The sequence below is a fragment of the Triturus cristatus genome, chromosome 3_1 (assembly GCF_964204655.1).
Source record: "Triturus cristatus chromosome 3_1, aTriCri1.1, whole genome shotgun sequence".
NCBI classification, from domain to species: Eukaryota; Metazoa; Chordata; class Amphibia; order Caudata; family Salamandridae; genus Triturus; species Triturus cristatus.
Genome location: NC_140583.1, coordinates 989,369,561 through 989,375,560, shown reverse-complemented (window position 1 = coordinate 989,375,560; position 6,000 = coordinate 989,369,561).

Genomic DNA, 6,000 nt, shown 5'->3' with positions numbered 1-6,000 from the left:
GCACTTTCCTGAGAGCCCTTCCATACAACAAAAAGGTCGTCAATATAACGGCACCAAAACATTACATTATCCTGCCATTCCTTAGGAAACTGCGTTTGGATCACCTGCTCCTCCCACCAGCCCATATGCAAATTCGCATAGCTGGGGGCGAAGCAGGTGCCCATCGTAGTCCCGCACACTTGGTGAAACAGTTCTCCATTGAATAGAAAATAATTATTGCCAAGGCAGGTAGCGGTCATAGTTAATAGCATCTGGGTATGGTGCCATAGCTGTAAAGGCCTAACACCCAGATAATGCTTGATAGCATTAAGACCATCTACATGCCTGATGCTTGTATACAGAGTTGTTGCATCAATGGTCATCAATAAGTAATCTGGCTCCCAAGGAATGTCATAGATCTTCCGCAAAAAGTCACCCATATCTTGTATAAAAGACGGGAGTTTTTTGACCAAGGGATTTAGAAAATAATCAACATATTTCGAAGTATTTTCCAGTGCGCTGGAAATGGCCGAAATAATCGGCCGACCCGGGGGGCTCTCAATGTTCTTTTGCACCTTAGGTATTAAATAAAAAACTGGTGTCGTTGGATTGTTAATTTTTAAAAACAAACAACATTTCATCATTGCTGATTAGACCACGCCTATACCAGTCCAATAACAAATTGTTATATTTATCGTGACTTGCAATCATTGCTTCCTTGCTTACTCTTACATAATTTGATTTGTTGTTTAGCTGTTTATACGCTTCCTTGAGGTATTGATCCTTACCCCACAACACCACGTTTCCCCCTTTATCAGCATCACGAACAATACATGCATCATTACTTGACAATTTTTTGACTAAAGCATAGTATTCTTTGTCACGCTGGGTATATGCTTGTTTCTTCACTTTTAATGTGCGGCACAAATTCTTAACATCATTAACCACTAGGTCATTGAACACATCTACAGAATCCCTGCTTGTTAGTGGCGTGAATTTAGAATTTAACTTAAACTTGGTCGGTGCGCTCTGCTCTATAATCAAGCTCTCATTACAGGCTAAACCCAGTGCTTGCTGTAGAGTGTTGGGCACTTCCTGGCATGCCTGAGCATCACGGTTTGAGTCATTATTTAAATCAGCCATTACTAGCATTAAGTTCATGTCATCAACAGCTAAATTACTAGATTCATTTGCCACTAGATTGCTACTTTGTCCAGCCGGACGTTTAGGAGCAACTGTAAAGAATTTCCTCAATTTCAGCGATCTAGTAAATTTGAAGATGTCAACTCTAGTTTGTACATAGTCGATATCGGCTTTAGGGCAATAAGATAAGCCCAATTTGAGAATGTTTTGCTCTTTATCCGATAGCACAATGTCCGTAAGGTTAATGACTGTAGCAGCATTGCTCTGTTCTATTTGTTTGATTTCGTCATCCTCTTGCCGTTGTTGCTTGCATTGCTTTGCCCCCTTGCGCCGCCGCTGCCTCTGCCTCTTCCTCTTGGAGGCCTGGCGTTTATTGGGGGGCGTGGTCGTAGGTTGAATCGTCTTTCCTCCCTTAAAAAATGAAATTCATCAATGACTAATGGGACCAATGCTCCAGTGCTGGGCCCCTCCTCCAAATCTGAATCCAATTCAGAACTTTGTAAACTACTCAGTTCAGATTGCTGATCATGTGATCTTCCACTGGCAACATTGAGTCTTTGCTTCCGCATATTATCAAACTTTTTGGCAAACGTGTAGATTTGCCGATCTACACGTTTGCCAAAAAGTTTGATAATATGCGGAAGCAAAGACTCAATGTTGCCAGTGGAAGATCACATGATCAGCAATCTGAACTGAGTAGTTTACAAAGTTCTGAATAGGATACAGATTTGGAGGAGGGGCCCAGCACTGGAGCATTGGTCCCATCAGTCATTGATGAATTTGATTTTTTAAGGGAGGAAAGACGATTCAACCTACGACCACGCCCCCCAATAAACGCCAGGCCTCCAAGAGGAAGAGGCAGAGGCAGCGGCGGCGCAAGGGGGCAAAGCAATGCAAGCAACAACGGCAAGAGGATGACGAAATCAAACAAATAGAACAGAGCAATGCTGCTACAGTCATTAACCTTACGGACATTGTGCTATCGGATAAAGAGCAAAACATTCTCAAATTGGGCTTATCTTATTGCCCTAAAGCCGATATCGACTATGTACAAACTAGAGTTGACATCTTCAAATTTACTAGATCGCTGAAATTGAAGAAATTCTTTGCAGTTGCTCCTAAACGTCCGGCTGGACAAAGTAGCAATCTAGTGGCAAATGAATCTAGTAATTTAGCTGTTGATGACATGAACTTAATGCTAGTAATGGCTGATTTAAATAATGACTCAAACCGTGATGCTCAGGCATGCCAGGAAGTGCGCAACACTCTACAGCAAGCACTGGGTTTAGCCTGTAATGAGAGCTTGATTATAGAGCAGAGCGCACCGACCAAGTTTAAGTTAAATTCTAAATTCACGCCACTAACAAGCAGGGATTCTGTAGATGTGTTCAATGACCTAGTGGTTAATGATGTTAAGAATTTGTGCCGCACATTAAAAGTGAAGAAACAAGCATATACCCAGCGTGACAAAGAATACTATGCTTTAGTCAAACAATTGTCAAGTAATGATGCATGTATTGTTCGTGATGCTGATAAAGGGGGAAACGTGGTGTTGTGGGGTAAGGATCAATACCTCAAGGAAGCGTATAAACAGCTAAACCACAAATCAAATTATGTAAGAGTAAGCAAGGAAGCAATGATTGCAAGTCACGATAAATATAACAATTTGTTATTGGACTGGTATAGGCGTGATCTAATCAGCAATGATGAAATGTTGTTTTTAAAAATTAACAATCCAACGACACCTGTTTTTTATTTAATACCTAAGGTGCATAAGAACATTGAGAGCCCCCCGGGTCGGCCGATTATTTCAGCCATTTCCAGCGCACTGGAAAATACTTCGAAATATGTTGATTTTTTTCTAAATCCCTTGGTCAAAAAACTCCCGTCTTTTATACAAGATACGGGTGACTTTTTGCGGAAGATCTATGACATACCTTGGGAGTCAGATTACTTATTGATGACCATTGATGCAACAACTCTGTATACAAGCATCAGGCATGTAGATGGTCTTAATACTATCAAGCATTATCTGGGTGTTAGGCCTTTACAGCTATGGCACCATACCCAGATGCTATTAACTATGACCGCTACCTGCCTTGGCAATAATTATTTTCTATTCAATGGAGAACTGTTTCACCAAGTGTGCGGGACTGCGATGGACACTTGCTTCGCCTCCAGCTATGCGAATTTGCATATGGGCTGGTGGGAGGAGCAGGTGATCCAAATGCAGTTTCCTAAGGAATGGCAGGATAATGTAATGTTTTGGTGCTGTTATATTGACGACCTTTTTGTTGTATGGAAAGGCTCTCAGGAAAGTGCACGTAAGTTTGTTAATGGATTGCAGGTCAATGACCTTAATTTGAAATTGACTTATGAGATCAGTACAACTAGCGTCAATTTTTTAGATGTGACTGTATACATTGAGGGTGACAAACTACAGACGAAACTCTATCGTAAGGCTACAGATGGGAATAATGAAACCAGCAGAAGGTGCCCAGTCCGTTGAAGAACAGAATAGCAAAACAATAGTTATTGTAGAGAAATACAAGAGGTCCTGCAAATAGTTGGGACAACCCCTCACAGGAGGTAGGAGTCCATCAGCCCACCCTTATTGGCGGAGCATCGTCATCTGGTACTCCAGGGAATCACTGTCTAGGCCCGAAATCGCAGATCCCCAAGGACTCTGCCTGGTGCGCAGACCAGTGATACCCAGAAAAGGAATACACTCCTGCCAGGGTGTGTGCCCAAGTAGTCGAGGGCTCCAGAGGTGTGCAGTGCAAGAAAGTGATGTGGATTTAAAAATGAATACTTGGTCAAAAAATATGTTTAATGTGAATCAACCAAGTTTCATGTCTAAAAGAACCTATAGTCTGGTATATATTTTACAGGCTAATCTTTGGTTCGTGTGTAAGTGTGGTCGACATGTTTCAGCCGATACGGTGACTTAACCCGGCTTTCATCAGGACCGAAAGAAAAAAAGCTACTGCCAAAATAATTATAAAGTGATAAAACTAAGCCCATGCACCAAATGTGAGTGTGGGGTACCAGCGTGGCAATTGCCACCCTACCAGAAAAGGCTCAAACTTGAGCGTAAGAACAATGTCTTCATTCCTGAAAAAGAATAACAACATGAACCTCAAGCTTATCAAAACATAACTACTGATTGCCAAACGGCAGAGCTGATTCAGCATTGCCCAGATTAATAACTAAACTCAAAATGATGTTTTTAAATACACAATTTGTATAGAAAGATGAAAAAGACTCACCCAGCTTTGTGTGGGAGAACAGCCTCACCTCACCCGGCTGACTGCTCGGAGAAGGAGGCACCGCTCTGTTTAGATGTGGAGAAAGAAACCAGACAGATTGCCAATTGATACCCATCTGCTCAAAGCTCAACACACGTATTTTTAAACAAGTTAAAAAAGGGGGGGGTCCAGAATTGATTAAAAAAGTTCAAGACCTCGTGGCTGCCCAAAAGGGTCTATTATTGTTAAGGCGATGTCTCATTAGTACAACCTCTCAGACATCCAGTGTGACCAGGTATAACTATGAATGATAGTTGTTAGATGGATGAAAAGCTAACTCTAGTCATAGAATCTGTCAACAAACCATTAAGACCACCTCAGTGGACATAGGCACAGAACGTCCCTGGATATTACGCAATCATACGAACTGTAATTCAGAATGCGTAATATACAGAATCACATGTCCGTGTACCCTACATTACATCGGGTACACCACACGTAAAGTGAAGCTTCGCATAAGCGAGCACAAAAGTACCATCCGCTGCATGAGACAATCCACTCGGATGACGGAGCATTTCCTAGCCAAAAAACATAAGGCTGAGGAACTTAGGTGGCTTGTACTCGAACGCCCGTTTATTCCTCAACACATAACAGACGTCTCCCAGTTCTTATTTCTCAAAGAACAAAAATGGATTTTTAAGTTGAAGACTGACACCAAAGGACTGAACGACAACATACCGTGGGCTTCTGTCTACACTTGAACCAGTCAGACTGTCTTACAGTTAATTGTATCTAGTTCAGTCCCCTCATCACCACGAGATGTCTTCCTGAGTGGGAGGAATAAGCTCCTTTACACCCTTGTGGGTACTCCAGGGTTCAGTCGTTATACTTTTCCCATAAATACATCGCTATGTGTCCACTGAACATATGAATGAATATAAACTTTATTCGGATTGTTTACGATCCATAAAAGCATTACAATTACAATTTAAAAAGTCTTTCAAGGAGATCTAGTTTTAAAAGTTAAAAAAGCAGAAAATAAATTACGGTACTGTTTAAAGGTTTTTCCGATGTCTAACTGAACATATGCTATTACAATATCCCACAACATGCGGATATGTTTAGCTTTAGTTCCACCTGTCTCGATTCTGTGCTTATTTGTGTCCTCAGTCCAATTCGGGGACCTAGTGTGACCGTCTTAGAGGGATTATTCCTTTTTATTCCTTTTTAACCGGTACGCTACTTGGGGGTTCGTACTCCTGAGGGGAGTAACCATCTTTCTAACCCTAGTTGTCACGAATTGTGACGTTAGTTTTTGTCCTTGTACTTTGATTTGTGTTCCTCAGTCAAACTCGGGGACCTAGGGTGACCGTCCTAGAGGGACCTATCCTTTTGACCAGCACACTAATTGGGGGCTCGATCGCCTAAGGGGAGTGATCATCTCCCCAACCCTTGTTGTCACAAACTGTGAGGTTAGTTTTATTGGAAACATCAAGGTTCAATAGAACACTCTTTAATATTCTTTCCTAGAGAGGACCGTGCTGGCCATCATTTATAATGAAGATGTTGTTGTACTCACACAAGATCTTATTCTGGAGCTTAGGGCACACTGACACTTCATGAAATTCAG